A 20081-nucleotide genomic window follows, 5' to 3' on the forward strand; every position below is an offset into this window, starting at 1 on the left:
TCTCGGCGGCCCTGAAGTGAATGTGTGAAGGCAAGCATTCATTCACTCCTGCAGGGAAACAATGTTGCACCACTTATGCAGAAGTGTGTTCCTGGATGGAAACTGCCTGGAAAACAGTAAAATCCTCCACGATCATCAAAGGATTCAAAAAGGCACTTAAAGATGGATGCTCACTCGATGACAACTCTTCAGAAGATATCAGTAGCGTTCCTAGGGGGGGGCGGTGGGTGCGGTCCATCCCTGGTGCACGCCGCTGAGGGGGGTGCCATGCGCCTGTCAGCTCCGCTCGTTCCGGGGCAGAGGGAGCATGGAACGAGCGAAGCTGGCAGGCGCGCGGCACCCCCCAGCAGGTAAAAATGCACCCGGGGGGTGTCCTTTCGCCGGGGGGGGGGCATCTTTGATCCGCCCCGGGTGTCAGCCACCCTAGGAACACCACTGGAAGATATAGATGATGATTATATTTTCTTCCATGAAGAAAGAGCAGGTTTTGCTGCTTTGCATTTTGCAGGTTCTTACCATGACTCAGAATTTGAGGGGTTCTCAACTGATGATGAAGCTGATAAGTCTGATTTAGATAGACCTTGTCACAAATCTACAGTTGCCTCTGGGACCCTGTAACTCATTGTAAATATGTGTTGACTAGTGTCAATAGGACAAACAAATCTTTTTTTTAATTATTTCTTTCCGGTACTTTAAAGATTTAGAAATATGATGACCATTGTTAAGACAAATACATATTGTTTCCTTTCCATTGTATTTTTGATATTGCTGATTTGTTGTGATTTCAGAAATAAAACAAACTTCAAACATTTAAAAAGATGTATTGAACAGTGTTTGTTGTTTAAAATCATCATTCTGCATGTAAAAGTTTGTATTGTCCGTACTCAAGTATGTATAACCCACGGCACGTCCCTTCAAAATGTAAAATCTTATAATACCCATGGGGTATATACGAGAGAATACAGTATTCCTGCTGTGTAATAGATGCAGAAAGTTATTTTGTGTAAGATCCTGCTCAGATCAGCCATAACAGAAGGAGAACATAGAAGTAAATGTGAAATAAAGTTATGAATAAGGAAAAATAGAATCTTGACTCCAGAAAGTAAATGTGTTTGTATCACTTTAAAATGAGGACAGTCTTTTTGGGAGCCAAGAATAAAAGCCAAAATAACTGTTGCAGCAATCAGCGAGAGAGGTCAGTACCTCCCCTGGTGAATGTTTTGCAGATGAGATGCAGACAGGCAGCAGTTCTCTCATAAAGTGAAGAAACAATGGTTGCACTGTGGAATAACCCCATGGACAAGGCTTTGCTGGGCTATGTGTACCGTAAGTATCACTACTGCTGCTTTTCTGTCACTGCTTTGTTAGGAGAAAAAGAACTAACATTTGGAGAAAGTTTGAAAAGCAGAAGTGCCTTCCACATGCAGGGAGAGCCACTTTAGTTGAACACACCCTGATCAATCCAGCATGTGGGACAGAGATTGTAAATATGTCACAGTGTGTAACATATAAAAACAGATTGTTACTGCAGATAAGACCCACCTAATCTGCCCATTTTTCTTTCCTGTTGCAAAAACGTAGACTCCACATTATGTCTGACTTTATCTTCACTTCCTCATGACTAAGGCTCATCTGTGTTTGTTCAGGGTTTCTTGAATTCTGTTAGTTTCTGCTTCTGCCGTCTCCACTGAGAGACTGTTCAGCGCATGCATCAGTCTTTCTAATGTTTCTAGTGTTACGCCTGACTTTATCCTCTTTGAGCATACTGTCATGACTTCTTGTCATAGAACTTCCTTTCCACTGCATCCTGGGTATTATGCAGGCCTTTTCAAGTATTTGAATGTCTCTGTCATATCACCCTTCTCTCATCTCTAGTCTAAACTATTCATATGCTGTTGCTTAAATCTCACTTCATAGGACTCATGGCACACATTCTGTAGCATATTTGTCCTCTGGACTGCCAACTCCGTCTCATCAAAAATATGTACGGGAGAATCATCTCTTTTCTTTCTGTGCACCTTAGAATTCTTCTGGCTATTACCACTGCCTTGTCGCACTATACTCAGACCTCACAGTCATCTGATATGATCATTTCAAGATCTCCTTCCATATGGTGCATAGCAATAATTCAGTAATACCCCATTCCCCCACTTCATGCACCTGGATTTTTGTCCCAGCCTTTTTTGCCGCTAACCACAAAAACAAAGAGACACTCTATTAAATTCTAAATGGTATGTAGGCCTTTTTGGTTTCAGTTTGCAATTGCCAAGGCATATGGGGTATTGTCTTTAATGGCAAATATAGTTCTTGTAACCTAGCACTAGCCTTAGCAGGCTGTTATTGAAAATATGTGACTTGTTTGTATTTTGCCACAGCTACAATCTAAGGGGCCCTTTCGCTAGGCCACGCAGGTGCCTACGTGCGCACAACGTGCATCAATTTGGAATTACCGCTCGGTTACCACATGGTCCAAATGGTAATTCCATTTTTTTATGCACGGACGCTATACGCATCTGAAAATATTTTTTATTTTCAGATGTGCGGCGCTAACCGGGTGGTAATCAGCAGTGTACGCATGTAGACAATTACTGCCCAGTTAATGCATGAGACCTTACCACTAAGTGAATGGGTGGCGGTAAGGTCTCAGACCCAAAATGGACGCCTGATAATTGTAATTTTGCCGCATGTCCATTTACGGCCCCCTCAAAAAAGGGCATTTTTTACAGGCACGCTGAAAAATGGATCTGTGCTTGTCCTAAAACATGCGCCTACACTAGCGCAGGCCATTTTTCAGCGCAGCTTAGTAAAAGGACCCCTAGATTATCATAAAGGCCCCAGAAAAGTATACTCTGCCCTGCCTGGATCCTTATTCAACAATATCCAGTAACACTGTACTGAGCAGAGGAGGAAGAGATTCAACTGAACTTCAGTGAGACACTTCATGTCCCTTAATGTGATAGAGGCTATTGATCAGTGTTGTACAGTAACTAAATAAATGTAATTAGTTACTGTACTTCAGTAAAAGTTGTGCGCAATGACGATCTTAGGTCGGCTGCCACCCGGGGCGGATCGCCGATGCGCACCCCCCCCCCCCCCCCCGGGTGCAGCACGACCACCCCCTTGGCGCAATGACACTCCCTCCCCCCCGGCATATCAACACCCCTCCCCCCCCCCCCCCGGTGCATTCTTAGCTGCTGGGAGCAGCCGCGCAGCTCTTGGCTCCGCTGGCTCCCTGCTCTCTCTGCTCTGGAACAAGAAGTAACCTGTTCCGGGGCAGAGGGAGCAGGGAACCAGCGGAGCTGACAGGTGCGTGGCTGCTCTCTGCACCCCTCCAGCGGCGTGCACCCAGGATGGACCACCCCGCCCTTGGTACGCCGCTGGTTGTGCATACCTTTAGTGTCTACTCTAGTGGATCCTCCTCTACTTCTATCCCACTGTCAGTTGGTGTACCTCAGGGATCTGTCCTGGGACCTCTTCTTTTCTCCATCTATACTTCTTCCCTTGGTACTCTGATCTCAACCCATGGTTTTCAGTATCATCTTTACACTGATGACTCCCAGATCTACCTCTCCACACCAGAAATCTCAGCCAAAATCTAGGCCAAAGTATTAGCCTGCCTGTCTGACATTGCTGCCTGGGTGTCTCAGCACCATCTGACCAAGACTGAGCTTCTTATCTTTCCCCCTAAACCAACCTCTCCTCCTCCCCCATTCTCTATTTCTGTGGATAACACTCTCATCCTTCCTGTCTCATCAGCTCGTAACCTTGGGATCATCTTCGACTCCTCCCTCTCATTCTCTGCACATATTCAGCAGAATGCTAAAACCTGTTGTTTCTTTCTCTATAATATCACCAAAATTCGCCCTTTCCTTTCTGAGCACACTACCAGAACCCTCATCCACATTCTTATCATCTCTCACTTGGACTATTGCAACTTGCTTCTCACAGGTCTCCCACTTAGCCATCTCTCTCCTCTTCAATCTGTTCAAACTTCTGCTGCACGACTAATATTCCGCCAGTGTCGTTATGCTCATATTAGCCCTCTCCTCAAGTCACTTCACTGGCTTCCTATCCATTTCCGCATACAGTTCAAACTCCTCTTATTGACCTATAAGTGCATTCACTCTGCAGCTCCTCAGTACCTCTCCACTCTCATCTCTCCCTACATTCCTCCCCGGGAACTCCATTCACTGGGTAAATCTCTCTTATCTGCACCCTTCTCCTCCACTGCTAACTCCAGATTCTGTTCCTTTTATCTTGCTGCACCATATGCCTGGAATAGACTTCCTGAGCCGGTACGTCAAGCTCCATCTCTGGCCGTCTTCAAATCTAAGCTAAAAGCCCACCTTTTTGATGCTGCTTTTAACTCCTAACCCTTATTCACTTGTTCAGAACCCTTATTTTATCATCCTCAGTTTAATATTCCCTTATCTCTTGTTTGTCCTGTTTGTCTGTCCTAATTAGATTGTAAGACTGTCTCTTCATGTTCAAGTATACAGCGCTGCGTACTTCTAGTAGCGCTATAGAAATGATAAGTAGTAGTAGTAGGATAAGATTTGTTACTTTTACTGAAGTAATAATTTCACCAATTTTTACTACTTTTATGTTCATATTTATGTTTATTTATTTATTTATATTCCACTTTTATTCAAGGTGGGTAACAACACAACATGCATAATAGCAAAAAAATACAATACAGACCACTACTTTTACTTGGTTACAGCTGATGCTTGCAGTTAAAAGTAAAAAGTAAAAGCGGAAGCAAGACGTAAATGATGATTCTTCTGTAAATCAAATGAAAAAGCAAAACCTGGAACAGGATTTTGCTATCGCAAACCTTGTCACACCACCAGTGGATCGTCTTATCTTAAATTTTGCTGGTCAGTGAATATAGCCTATGAGAACAGTGGAGTTCCCTGTGTTTGCAGCCAAACAGAACAGTGAAGAGCTGGGCCACTTTGAAGTGGAAATGAAGATGAAGCTGGTTGCAGTTCTTGGTGAACAGATATATGTCTCTAGCACAACAGAGTGCTGGTCATTTCTTGGAAAATTTCATATTCAGCATGCCGCTAATCAGTAGCGCTGCTTTGTAAAAGGAGCCTATAGTGAGGAACACAGTAAAAATATTTACTTAAGTGAAAGTAAAAAAGTTATTGCCTAAAATAACACTTGTTCAGTAAAAGTACTACAACTACAATGAATGCAAATATTATTAATATTTTATCCCAATAATTTTACTGTTCTACAATTCAATCCACTTTGCTTTTAGTAAAACTACATTTTGAAAATGACTGTCACTCATGCGAGAGCGCTTATGTGTCATTAATCCATCACAACTGAAAAGGTGTTCAACAACTGCACTGGCAGGAAGAGGAGTGTTCAGTCTGATAAAAAGTTCCTTCAGATCAGACCAGGCTGCAAGTGCTACTGATCAAGTGAATCTGTGTCTGAAACACTTGACTTACATACAGCAAAGCATGCTTTATCATCATTATTGTTATTATCATCTGCATTAGAAGTAGTGCTGTATAACTCATCACTTGCATCTTTATCTTCATCTTCGTTATTATCATCATGCTGTCCAATTATAGAGAAGGCTTTTACAAAGTTGGAATCATTGTCCATTGTTGTTCTAGCAATTTTTCATCTGATGGCAAAGGCTGTTTGAATATCTTCAAGAACTGATGCAAGAATGTCAAGTGTGTGGGGACCTTTCAGTCTTAAGGCCAGACAAGCAGACTTCCTCCCTACTCTATGTGAAGGGTACAGGAGAAAGGGTAAGGAAGCAGGTGGGGAGGAAGGAAAGGGGGCCAGTTTTTACCCTGAAACTACACGTGAGTATAGAACTAGAAGGCCCTGGTACAGAAACCGTGCTCCTCTCAGAGAGAGCAGTTTTTCTCCCTCTCCAGAAAGGCCAAAAGACTACAATTCCCAGCATCCCTTGGATAGGTCACTTGATAGGGCTAAGAGGCGTTCCCCGCACTACAATTCCCAGAATCCTAAAGGTGAAGAGGGAGATGAACTGGGAAAACCTAATCATGAGGATATGAGACAGCTGGATGGCCCTAAGGAGGAGCCCACGGACTGGCAAGCTAAGGTGGAAAGAGAGGAGGGTATGGAGGCGGAACCTATGGATATTTCTGCCCTGAGTGTAGTGGAGGAGTGGCCTAGTGGTTAGGGTGGTGGACTTTGGTCCTGGGGAACTGAGGAACTGAGTTCGATTCCCACTTCAGGCGCAGGCAGCTCCTTGTGACTCTGGGCAAGTCACTTAACCCTCCATTGCCCCATGTAAGCTGCATTGAGCCTGCCATGAGTGGGAAAAGCGCGGGGTACAAATGTAACAAAAAAAAACTGAAAGGGCTCCTTGTGTCCTGGTTCTCTGCCTTGGTTCAAAAGGGAGGAGGAGGTTTCCACAGCAGCAGGATAGACATCAGATGGTTGTCTCAGCCTTGACCCAGGTGGGAGATTGTTAGGTGTTAGTGCTGGTAAGGAATGTGTGGGGATCACCTTCAGTCTCTGTGAAGATATTGGGAGGAGGTTGAAAGGAAAAGGGTTGAGACTGAGAACATTAGAATTGCTTTGTGTGTACATGAACTGCGTTTAAAAGGGAAAGAGGAGAACTATGCTACCTATATTCATGAATAAGAGTGAACCTTGATAGTAACAAGAAGAGGGCCTGTCCATATGCATGCAAGTTCACTTCCGCCACTGGAGTGGGAAGGGTGCCAGTGGCCCAACTCTGACTCTGGGTTGTGACAGTTCTGGGTTCACTGTGGACCTTAGGAGGATAAGAGGTGGCCTCAAGCTGCTGGAGGGCCACTCCAAGCTGGATGCCTTGCTCAAATTGGTAGATGACAGATGGGGAAAACCCACTGAAAGGACATTGTATTGGAGTGTGAGGCCAGGGCTGCTATAGGTGAAGGCCTGGGTAAGAATGAGCATTGGGTGGTCTGGACAGAAACTTTGAAACAGTGGATAGTCACCCTAATGTAAAAATTTCCATGGGATGACCAGCAGTTTGTTGTGGTAGAGACATATGTCTGTTCACCAAAAACTGCAACCAGCTTCAGTTTCATCTCCACTTCAAAGTGACCCAACTCATCACTGTTCTGTTGGGTGAAGACCAGTAACCAGTTCAAAAACACAGGCAACTCCACTGTTCTCATAGGCTGTATTCATGAAACAGCAAAATTTAAGATGAGATGATCCACTCCTTGTGTGACAAGGTTTGCAATAGCAAAATCCTGTTCCAGGTTTTGCTGTTTCACTGAAGAATCATTATTTACGTCTTGCTTCTGCTTTTACTTTTTACTGCAAGCATCAGATGTAACTGAATAAAAGTAGTAAACATTGGTGAAATTATTACTTCAGTAAAAGTACCAAATGTTATCCTGCACTTCTTTACAAGTAAAATTAACAAAACTTTTACTTAACTACAGTAACTAATTACATTTACTTTGTTACTATACAACACTGCTAACAGTCTATCTGTGAGCTACATTGGCCCTCTTCAGGGGTGTTAAGACCTTCCCACCCATCTTGCTGCTCTGTTGGCTCTCTTTCAGTGTTCTGGGGTCTTCCAGACAAAATTACTGCTCCTTTAACTCACTCCTACTGCCTTGCAGGTCATTCAGTCAATATTAGGTCAATTGTTTCCCTTCCCGAGGGACCCTTTTACTAAGGCTTGTACACACCTATGCATGTCCAACGTGCGTCAATTTGAAACTACCGCATGCCCAAGGCGGTAATTCCATTTTTTATGTGTCTGATATGTGCAGCAGAAAATATTTTTTATTTAGTACTGCCTGGCACTAACTGAGCAGTAATTGGCAATGTACGTGCGCTGATTACTACCGCCCAGTTAACGCATGAGACCTTACGGCTAAGTCAATGGGTGGAGATAAGGTCTCAGGCCCAAAATGGACATGCGCCAATTTTTATTTTGCCGCACGCCCATTTTCAGCCAAAAAAAGGCCTTTTTTGCATGCGCGCTGAAATATGGACCTGCGCGCGTCCAATACACACACCTACAACAGCGCAGGCCATTTTTCGGTGCACCTTAGTAAAAGGACCCACAAGTGCATTGATATTTTTTAATTTTATTTATTTAAAATAGTTATAAACCACAATATCCTACAATGTGCCAGTGCTGATGCTCCTTTGCATCTCTTCCTAATTGGGGTTTTCATTCCATTGTTTGTTCCACTTTGCCCTTCTGATGGTGGCTTGGATCATATCTCTCTTTAAGCCCTGTGGGGTCTTCACGCCACTGTTGTACTGATGTTGTTTCTGTTAGAGATATATACCAGTAAGATTTTTTGTAACTATTTTATTTTTGCGACACAGCAAACATTGTTACATATTTTCAGAGTTTTAACACTTTTGCCAAACACAATATCACATAATTCTCTAACACCATCCTCCTGGCAAACATTCCCAACCTCCAATCATGCCTATTTTTGTGTCTTTTCTACGGTTTCCTCCCATTTACCGTCAATTGACCCCTATCTCGCCCATCCCCAAACTCCCTCTCTGCACATGCACCCCCTCATGTGTTCCCTCTTGCCTCCCTTTTCTGATCTACCTCTTTCCAGTCCATTGTAAATCCAGTTTCTATTATCTGTTGCCTTTGATCTCCCTGTAGCCTGTTATGAAAGCTATGCCATATTTCAGCATGCTCCTCTGGAACCGTGTTTCCCCAATTTAACATCCAGCTATTCGACAAGCAAGTTTTGAGCAAGTTTCATTGAAAATGGATGGAAAACTCCATTGTTACAGTACAAAATTACTTGCCCCACTGACTTCATTGAAAGCAAAAGAAACAAAGACATCCACTGATTACAGCATCCAAAGACAAATCAAATGGTTACAGCAACCAAATATGAATCAAACCAAACATTTTCCCAAGAACATCCCTATTGTTCATCTCCTTTATCATTTTTGTCACCCTTCTCTAAACTTTGTTTAAATTCACTATATTCTTTTTGTGATGGAGTAATCAGAACTACACACAATAATCAAGGTGTGATCACATCATAGATAAATTCAGATGCATTATAACTGTCTCATTTTATTCACCATCTTTTTCTGATTAATTCCTAGCATTCTGTTTGCTTTTTGAAATGCTGCCACCATACAAGTAGTTCTAATGTCCTCGGTGCTGATTCCTAACATGGAACCCAGCACCATGAATCTATAGGTAGGATTATTTTAACTTGTGTGTGTGACTTTGTACGTCTGCATACAAATTTTTGTCTGCCATTCAGATTCCCACTTCTTCAGTCTGGCAAGTTCCTTCTGCATTTCATTACAATCTGCTTGTATTGTAACTTCTTTAAATATTTTTGTGTTGTCAGCAAATTTGATCATTTCACTTATAGCTGTTTTTTTTTCATTGTACAAAACTGGTCCCAATACAGATCCTTGGGGCATTCCACTGTTTAATTTTACCATTTGGAAAACTGACATTTAGTCCTACTCTTTAACAAATTAATAATCAGTTAGCTCATAACTTTTTAATTTCCTAAGAAATATCCTATAAAGGATTTTATCAAACACCTTCAGAAAATCCAAGTGCACAGGCAGCCCCATTGTAAAAAGGATATAGAAGTTGGAATTGAGATGTAGAGGTCAGGACGTCTCAAGTGTCGCTAGCATTTTAGAATCTGCTGGCATAGTGGCTGTTCTAAGCTACCAGAGAAATAGGTTGAAAACCAGCACATATGTCACAGATATCAGGAAAACTAAGTGAGCCCTTGAACTGGTCCGAAGACCAGCGGTCAGCAAACCCAACGCTTCACCTGCAGCGACCACTGTTCCCCAGCGGTTGAGCCTCTGGGTTTGGGTGGCCAACAAGACTTTATAAATCGGGCAAGAGAAATAGGGGCTCAGGAACAGACAGGAGGAGGAGGCGAGGTCAGACCCAGGCAGAAGTCAGGGCAGGCGACATTCCAGCAGTTGTCGGGTCCAGGCAGAAGACAGGGCAGGTGGTGTTCCAGCAGTGGTCAGGTCCAGGCAGAAATCTAGGCAAGCAGTAAGCAACAGGAGAGAACGCACTAGTACAACCAACAAGGTAGTAGCCGAGGCAAAGAAGCAGTGCAAGGTTCCTGGTTTTAAGCTGAAGGCATCTGATGTCACTGTAGATGCGACCAGACATAGACGCACCCAGACTGTAAGCGCTCTGGAGGAAAGGGATCAACAGCATTGTGGGCGCATGCGTCTGGCTCCACATTTGACACTCCAGGTTTGTGGCAACATAAATGTATATGTGCCACACACATGGTTATGTTGTCAAGTTTCAAGTTTATTAAGAACTTTCTACCTCACCCATTAGATGAACCATCTTGGCAGCTTACAGTCTAAAAAGTAGGCAATGAAGAAGAGTAAACACAGACAAAACAAGATGGAGGAGGGCAAAGTTGTCGAATAGCAAGTTAAACGTTTATGTGCTGGCATATACATGTTTAACATGTATTTTCCTGACACTGTCACAGATACCTATATCCCTTGCCAGTTTGGCCTTGGGGGAGGGGGGATAAAACCCACTGGGGGTTAAGAGGCAACCTCCCCTAATCCTTCCAGTGGAGTGCTACTCAATTGAAGCAGTCTGCCATTACTTAAAGATGCTTGGTAGCAGGTGCAAATCCTAACATTGATTTGTTTGGACATCAAAATTTATTCCCCTTCTGAAATTGGAAATGCATATCCCAGCTTTGTAAAATGGGAACTTAGACATTTATGCAAGATAAACGTTTAAATGATAAAGGGGATGGAATCATGGAACTCCTCTCAAATGAGAAAAGGCTAAAGAGGTTAGGGCTCTTCAGCTTGGAAAACAGACGGATGAGGGGAGATATGAATGAGGTCTACAAAATCCTGAGTGATGTAGAACGAGTAGAAGAAAATCAATTTTTTTTTACTTGTTCCAAAAGTACAAAGACTAGGGGACACTCGAGGAAGTTACATGGAAATACTTTTAAAACAAATAGGAGGAAATATTTTTTCACTCAACGAATAGTTAAGCTCTGTCTGGAACTCTTTGCTGGAGGAGATGGTAACAGCAGTTAGTGTATCTGGATTTTAAAAAGGTTTGGACAAGTTCCTGGAGGAAAAGTCCATAATCTGCTATTGAGACAGATATGGGAAGCAACTGCTTGCCCTGGGATTTGTAGAATGGAGTGTTGCCACAATTTGGATTTCTACCAGGTACTTGTGACCTGGCTTGGCCACTGTTTGGAAAACAGGATACTGGGCTGGAAGGACCATTTGTCTGACCCAGTATGGCTACTCTTATGTTCTTATGTTAAATACCGGTTTATGCACATCTCAAATACAACTAACACTTCTAAAATGACTACCTATATTGATTGGCTCATCTTCATCCACATATTAATTCACACTTCAAATAAATTATTAGGGAACTAAAGCTTAATAAATACAAACATCAGGATTAACTTATTACATTTGCTAGTTTTCAGGAGCTAAAACCCTTTTGTAAAGGCCAGAACTAAATATCACCTTATATTCTTTTTTGTTTTTAGGAATTAATCTTTGTTTCTATACTTTCAAATGGCCTAGCACAGCAACCATACCACTTTATCCAACAGATTAGTAAGGCATGACTTCACTTTTCTAAATCCATGCTGGGTATTCCCCATTTAAACAGGTTTTTCCAATTTTGTTCTTAACAAAAGCTTCAACCATTTTGCCCAGCACCAACATCAGGTTCACCAGCATAGGCGTAGACTGGGGGGGGGGGGCGAGGGGGGGCAATGCCCCCCCAAACGACGCGAGGCGCTGCCGCGCCATTAGTTAAAAAAAAAAGCATGCAGGCACGCGCTCCTCTCCATCTGCTTGGCTTCCCTGCCCTCTCTATCTGCGTCCCGCCTTCCTCTGATGTCATTTCCTTTCGGGCGGGACGCAGACAGAGAGGGCAGGGAAGCCAAGCGGACGGAGAGGAGCGTGTCCGTCTACCTCTCTCTCTTCCTGCCTCCCTCTGGCGCAGGCAGCAGTCTTTTCCAGCGTTCCTGGCAGCAGTAGCGTTGTACACGCTGCCTTTGGCTCTGCCCCGAAGCCTTCTCTTCAAGTTCCTGTTCCCGCATACTTGAAGAGAAAGTTTCCGGGGCAGACCGAAGGCAGCGTGTACAACGCTACCGCTGCCAGGAACGCTGGAAAAGACTGCTGCCTGCGCCGGAGGGAGGGAGGGAGGAAGAGAGGGGGTAAACGGAGTCACCATTTTGGACCTCGTGGGGGGGTGGGGAGCAGAGGGAAGATGGATGGGACGGAGGGATGGTGAGCAGAGGGAAGGAACAGAAGATGGAAGGGACTGGGAGGGGTGGGGAGCAGAGGGAAGGAGCAAGAGATGGTTGGGACTGGGAGGGGTGGGGAGCAGAGGGAAGGAGCAAGAGATGTTTGGGACTGGGAGGGGTGGGGAGCAGAGGGATGGACCAGGAGATGGATGGGATTGGGAGAGGTCAGGCACAGCAGAGGGAAGGAGCAGAAGATGGATTGGACGGAGGGATGGTGAGCAGAGGGAAGGAACAGAAGATGGATGGGACTGGGAGGGGTGGGGAGCAGAGGGAAGGAGCAAGAGATGGATGGGACTGGGAGGGTGGGGAGCAGAGGGAAGCCTACTGGAAAGAAGACACTGCATAAAACAGAAGACACTGGGATCAAAGCGAATAGAAAAACTAAATGATCAGACAACAAAGGTTAATAAAAGTTTATTTTATTCATAATTTATTAATTGAAATGTGTCAGCTTTTTGAAATGTGCATCTGTGATATTTTGCCTGTAAATTTCATTTCCTTCCTCCATATTAGCTATTCTTTGCCCCCCCAAATGAAACAGTCAAACTACGCCTATGCTCACCAGTCTGTAGTTACTTAAGTCACCCCTAGATCCCTCTTTGAAAACTGGTGCTGCATTGGCTACCCTCCAATACTCAGATATACAATAGAGGTAGATATGAATAATAGGTGATATGTTACAGTTTACCACAAGAAAGACTGACATTTTGTATTTGAGCTTCTTTGGTTAGTTCGTGGTTAGTCACAGACAAGTGATTTAAACAGTCAGGAGCCTCTCTGGGCCATTTAAATTGCTTTGAATATCAGATAGAGTGTACTACTACTACTATTTAGCATTTCTATAGCGCTACAAGGTGTACGCAGCACTGCACAAACATAGAAGAAAGACAGTCCCTGCTCAAAAGCAGTGTATTTATCTTTGTGGAAAAAAATCAAGGCTGACTTGTTTGGCATTTTCAGAATGTTGCTAGAGCTTAGACTGCAAAGAAATGAGTGGAAGCAGGGGTAGTAAATGTTTTGTGTGTGTAGGTTTTTTTTTTTCCTTTACCTTTTTGTATGCTGTGTCTGCTTTATATATGCCTATGTACCTTAACAGAATGGCCCACCCAAAAGCTTCCAAACAAAAGTTACACTTCCATGACAGATGTAACTTTGTGCATGTATATACCAGCAGGAATTTGCATATATGTACAAATTTTCTAAAATAAGTGCAAGTACCAGTCTAGCTCTCACTCTTCGTATTCTCCACTCCCTGAAATGCCTATCCTGAAAGCAAGAAAAAGTGGGTACTATATATATGAATTTTTCATGATGATAACATCAAAGCAATTTCCAAGCAAAAAGAAATCTATAAGCAAAGAATAAATAATGGTAATGACACAAATCCGTAAGCATACAATCTGGAAGGAGTATCACTCCTATTAATAATAAATCAACAAAGACAGAGATGACCCAGCTATTTGGCAAGGCTAGGTGGTTGCCTAAGGCAGCAGCTTTTTGGGGTAGGCAAAAAGCAGCTACAGTCCAAGTAAAACAGTAGGTCCTGACAGCTACACAGACTCAAAGAAGAATCAGCACAGACTTTAACCTGCATTTTTATAAGATGCTTGAGTAATGATCGTGATTTTTTAATTTTATTATCAAAATCTTAGGAGGATGAAGGCCTGAATTGAGAAAGGTGTAAGGCTGGAAGTTCACCTAGAGCAGTGTTTCTCAAGTCCAGTCCTGGAGTACCCCTTGCCAGTCAGGTTTTCAGGATATCCACAATGAATATGCATGAACTTGATTTGCATACACTGCCGCCAGTATATACAAATCTCTTTCATGCATATTCATTGTGGATGTCCTAAACACCTGACTGGCAAGGGGTACTCCAGGACCGGACTGACCTAGGGCATCCACCACCTTTGCACTATCTTTGCAAAGACACTACGTCATATCTAATGGAAGGTCAAATCCATGGCCCTTATACAATAAATCCAATATAAGCCAAAAGTTAGACATTCCACAAACGTAAAGCATGGTCAGTTTGCACTGGAACCACTCTGGATAAAGGCTTCCAAATGAATAGGGCCACAGGGTAAAATATGTGTTTTCTAAATATTGAATAATATTTCAAAAAGAAGACCATCAGGGATGTAAAGTGATAATCTCTATCCAATCCTTTATATGCTGATCTCTATCAAGCCCTTTCTTGGCCTGGTGTTAAATAATTTTAGGAATTTCTTGGTCATGTTTAGGCAGACATCAGAACTGCTTCCTACAGATAAGCAAATGTCCTTTCCTTGCTCATCTCCTCTTATCTGGCATGGCTGGACAACAGGACAAATCTTCAGACTGCATATCTCCTAACAGAAATAGAACCAAGTAAAGCAAATGAAAGGAAAATAAGGAGATCAATATTCAAAAGAGTTGAACCAGGTAGGAGAGGCTCCTGCCAGGTTAAACCGCTGAGCTAGCCAGCAGCTGATATCCAGCAGCACTTACTGTAACTGGGTAGTGCCACTGAATATCTCCATTAATGGCCATTCCCTAACTGATTAGGTTAGGAGCAGAGCTTTGGCAGCAATATTCAGTTCACTAACTGGCTAAGTACAGAAAGTTAAGTATATAAGTAATTCCATACTGGGACAGACCAAAGGTCCATCAAGCCCAGCATCCTTTTCCAACAGTGGCCAATCCAAGTCACAAGTACCTGGCAAGATCCCCAAAAAGTACAATACATTTTATGCTGCTTGTCCTAGAACTAAGCAGTGGATTTTCCCCAAGTCCATTTTAATAATGGTCTATGGACTCTTCCTTTAGGAAGCCATCCAAACCTTTTTTAAACCCCGCTAAGCTAACTGCTTTTACTACATTCTGTGACAACGAATTCCAGAGTTTAATTACACATTGAGTGAAAAAAATTTTCTCTGATTCATTTTAAATTTACTACTTTGTAGCTTCTTTGTATGCCCCCTAGTCCTAGTATTTTTGGAAAGAGTAAACAAGCAATTCATGTCTACCCGTTCCACTCCACTCATTATTTTATAGACCTCTATCATATCTCCCCTCAGCTGTCTTTTCTCCAAGCTGAAAAGCCCTAGCCACTTTAGCCTTGCCTCATAGGGAAGTCGTCCCATCCCCTTTATAATTTTCGTTGCCCTTCTCTGTACCTTTTCTAATTCCACTATATCTTTTTTAAAATGCAGTGACCAGAATTGAACACAATGCTCAAGTAACACAGCTGTCCTAACTTTTTGTCCAAGTTAATGGAGTACCAGTCTGAATATCGACCAGTAGTACCCAGTTAACATCTGGGTCAGTGCATATACCCAAATATTTAATTTCCTCCCACTTACGACCTATTTTGCAAGGCCTAGCCAGTTCCCCAGTTAAAGCAAGGAACAAGCTTTTGGCTGGCTCCATGAAAGCATAGTGGCAGTAAAAGTGATAGTCTCAGACAGCCTACATGTAGGGGAGAGGCTGAATTTTTTTCAGGCAAGATAGCCCCACGTAACCTCAGACCGGTGGGTTCTCGAAATAGTTTGGGTTGGGGAGGGTTTGCCCTACATTGGCAGCAACTTCCTCCAAATTGCTTACCGAGGGCAGTAAAGTTCACCTCTCAGTACCAGGTTGTGCTTTCAGAGGAACTCTCTTCCCTTCTACAGGCTCATGCAGTCAAGTCCATAACACCAGGGGAAGAAGAGAAGATATTCTATTCCAAGTACTTCCTTGTGCCCAAAAAGATTGGGAGATTTCATCCTATCTTAATATTTGGTCAAAGAAAAGTTCAGGAGATTTCCCTGGGCACTCTTATCCCCATGATTCAAGAAAACTATTGGCTATGCTCTCTGGACTTAAAGTATGCGTACACCCACATATAGATACATCCCTGTCACAGGAAGTATCTCAGATTGTAAGTAGGGAAACACCATTACCAGTACTACGTCCTGCTGTTTGGCTTTGCGTCTGCTCCCAAAGTGCCTTGCTGTAGTCGCAGTGTTGCTATGCAGACTGAGAGTGCGTGTGTTTTTCTACCTAGACAATTGGCTAGTTGAGCACATCCAAGGAAAGTGCTCAGAAATCAAGGTGAAGAATCAATCGGATATTAAAACTGCTAGGGTTCATTGTCAACTACCCAAAGTCCCATTTCCTTCCAGCTCAGCAATTGGAATTCATAGGAGCCCTGCTACACATGGTTCAGGCTTGAGACTTTCTCCTGCCTGCCTGAGATGATGCAATAATCAGCATTGCACATCAGGTTCGACAGTGTTAGCAGGTCACAACTCAGCAAATGTTTTTTGTTTTTTTTAAATATTCAATCTTTATTGAAAATTCTAGAACTTACAAAATGGATATCCAAAAACAGCATTCATGAGATACATTAACATCTAGAATAACATTTAGTGAAGTTGGATTATAACCCAAAACAGACAAAAATATACCATAACAAATCCTAACTAAATCAATCAAAATCTAACAACTTCTAACAAACCTCCCAATCCTCTTCCCCCTATGGGACTAGGGTAATATCACACATTCAATAAGAATTTTCATGATAGGGGATTACCAAAAAGAGTTGTGCTCAAGAGATTCAGGGGCAAAGAAGAAGCAGTGATCTTGAAATAAAGTCTTAGGTGAAAGCTTAGCAAATGTTGAGGTTGTTAGGCCACGATAGCCTCTGCTGTGCATGTCACACCCAAGGCATGTCTACATTTGAGAGAAGCCCAATGGACCCTAACTTTCCAGTGGTATCAAGCCTCGGGGAGTCTAGTGGAGAACTTGCGGAGTCACTCTTGTGGTGGACAATTCGGCCTAATTTGGCCCTGGGCCTTCCATTCCAAATTCCTCCTCCACACAAATTGCTAATGACAGATGCATCCAACCTGGGCTTGGGGGCTCACATGGATGGACCTCACACACAGGGTCACTGGTTGCTCAGGAGACACACCTTCATATGAATCTCCTGGAGGTAAGGGCTTTTTGGAATGCTGTAAAGGCTTTCACAGCTTGGTTGATATACCAACTTATCCTCATTCAAATGGACAATCAGGTTGTGATGTACTATGTCAACAAGCAGGGAGGCACTGATTTGTACCTCTCGTGTCAGGAAGCGGTCGAGATGTAGCAGTGGGCCTTCAGCCATGGCCTGGAGCTCAGGGCCACTTAACTAGTGGGGAAAGACAACAGTCTGGCAGACAGATTGAGCAGGGTGATGCAACCATGTAAGTGGTCTCTTAGCATGGGTCTTGCTCGGAAGATCTTCCAAGAGTGGGACACCCCCTCAGTGGATCTCTTTGCCTCTCATATCAACAACAAAATCTCTCCGTTCTGCTCCATACTGAGATCATATGGCAGACTAGTATCCAATGCCCTCCTCAATTGAGAAAAGGGCCTTCTGTTCATGTATCCTCCCATACCTCTTGAAGGGAAAACTTTGCTGAAATTTAAGCAAGACTGGGAAACTTTGATCCTCGTCGAACCTTATTGGCTGAGCAGATATGGTTCCCTCTAATTTTGGAGTTGTCTTCTGAAGAACCGTGGAGGCTGGAATGCTTTCTGACCCTCATCACTCAGAATGAGGGGTCCCTTCTACACCCCAGCCTACAATCTCTAGTCCTCATGGTTTGGATGTTGAGAGTGTAGACTTGTTTGGCACCAGTGTGCAAGGTTTTCTACTCTTCATTTTGTTGGGAAGTTTTCATTGAGTAGGCTTATGGTCAAATGCATGACTCTGCTTTAATATACATTTTATGTACCGTTTTTTAGATTGACCCCTGATGTAGGCACCGTGACACCGAAACGGCCTGTGTCAGATCTTTTGAATAAAACACATTTGTCTGTTCCAGTCTTGAAAGCCCTTTGTGCTGTTTTTTCCCCTATTTTGTGCTGTATACTTTGACCCTCTCTCAGGGCTGCCGGAGGGGGGTGGACAGGGAGGGCAAAATTACCCGGGTCCGGCCTTCAAGGGGAGCCTAGCACCAGGGTCTGTCACTCTCCTGCTCCTGTCAGGACCCAGATGATTGCATTAATATGATAACCCAGTTCCAGCTCCCGGCGCCAGGCCCCCCTTGGAAGCCAGGGAGCAGCAGACACACTGATGCAGGAAGGTAAGGGGTGGGGGTGGTGGTGGCCTGAGCAAGCAAGTGAGGGGCAGTGGTGGCAGCTGCATCCTGAATAGGGGGGTGGTGGCTGCGTCCCAAGTGTGTGTGTGTGGGGGGGGGGGGGGGTGGCTGGCGGTGGCAGTGTTGTAGGGACAAAATGCCCCAGGCCCAGCTCTGTCTCTCGGTGGCCCTGCCCTCTCTGTTGTACACAAGAGTGTAGAACTTGCATCCCTTCAACTGCATGAGGGTGTTTCCCAGGTCCTACTTGCTTTCAGAAAAGACTCCACTAAGAGGTCATAGAATTTAAAATGGAGAAGGTTTGCTGTCTGGTGTAAGAGCAAGGCCTTAGATCCTTTTTCCTGCCCTGTACAAAAACTGCTTGAATACCTTCTATACCTTTCTGAGTATGGTCTCAAAACCAAGTTTGTAAGGGTTCATCTCAGAGCAATTGGAACTTGCCATCATGGTGTGGAAGATAAACCCATCTTTGAACAGCTTATAGTTGTCCATTTTTATGAGAGGTTTGCTTTTCACTAAGTCCCCATTCAAATCTCCTGCAGTGTCATGGGACCTCAGCATCATCCTCACTCAGTGATGAAATCTCCTTTAAGCCACTTGATACTTGCCATCTGAAGTTCTTCATATGGAAGGTTGCGCACCTAGTGGTGATCACTTCAAAATGCAGGGTCAGTGAGCTTCAGGCTCTAGTAGTAGGTCCACCTTACTACATGAAGTTTCATTACTATAACAGAACAGGTCTTCGCATGCATCCTAAGCTCCTTCCAAAGGTGGTGTCAGATTTTCACCTTAATCAGTCTATTGACTTGCCAACATTTTTCTCAAAGCGTCATGCCCATCTGGAGCGGACTAAAGTCCATAGACAATGCACCCAACTTTTTGTTTCTTTTGATCCAAACAGAATGTGGCAGTCATTGGTAAATGCAACTTATCCAATTGGCTAACAGATTGCATCTCCTTTATTTATACCCATGCTGGGTTGACTCTGGAGGGTCATGTCACGGCTTACAGTGTATATGTTTATTGAGATGTGATAAAACCACCCTTATTACAAAGTAAATCAGAACGATGAACAATCACAAAAAAATAATAATAAAAGCAAAAAAAGGAACTCCATAAAATACAGGATAGTATATCAGGTAAACAGTCAACAAACATACCAAGGGAAAGAGGGAACCTACTGGCAAAACAGCCTTAAAATAACAAAACATATCAGCCAATTGCGAATCATCTGCAGATCTCAAGCAGCTATCAACTGAATGCTAAAGAGATTTAAAATTAATAAAGGAGGATTCAGAGCTAAGTGAAAGAGGAAGTCTATTCCTTTAAAAATGGGCTAGAAAGTAGAAAACACATTTTCTTGTTGATTGTAATTACGTGTAAGAGGGGCCTGGAAGAACAAGTCTATGATCATTCATAGGTCTTAACAACCGGACGGAGAGGGAATTTTTTGGCTAGCTAGATAATCTGGTAAGCTAATGTGCAGAGTTTTAAAAGTCAGGGTTAGGATTTTAAACTGAATCCTCAACTCTATAGGGAGCCAGTGAAGCTTTCTAAGAAGAAGGGCAATATGATCTCTACATTATGCTTTGCATAATACCGAAGCCGTGGTGATTTAAAGAGTTTAAAGTCTTTTGAATTCAAATTTCGAAATACTGGCATAGACTAT

At 43.3% G+C, this 20081-nt stretch overlaps 1 protein-coding gene across 1 annotated transcript in view; it reads left to right on the forward strand.

Moving 5' to 3' along the window:
• Nucleotides 1-1223: 1223 nt before the first annotated feature.
• The window catches only part of LOC115471584 (soluble scavenger receptor cysteine-rich domain-containing protein SSC5D-like), a 107325-nt gene continuing 88467 nt past the window's right edge, over nucleotides 1224-20081 (forward strand). Inside the window, exon 1 of the mRNA XM_030205266.1 lies at nucleotides 1224-1326. The gene's annotated coding sequence lies outside the window, so the exon portion shown is untranslated. The remainder of the gene's footprint in view (nucleotides 1327-20081) is intronic.

The sequence above is a fragment of the Microcaecilia unicolor genome, chromosome 6 (assembly GCF_901765095.1).
Source record: "Microcaecilia unicolor chromosome 6, aMicUni1.1, whole genome shotgun sequence".
NCBI classification, from domain to species: Eukaryota; Metazoa; Chordata; class Amphibia; order Gymnophiona; family Siphonopidae; genus Microcaecilia; species Microcaecilia unicolor.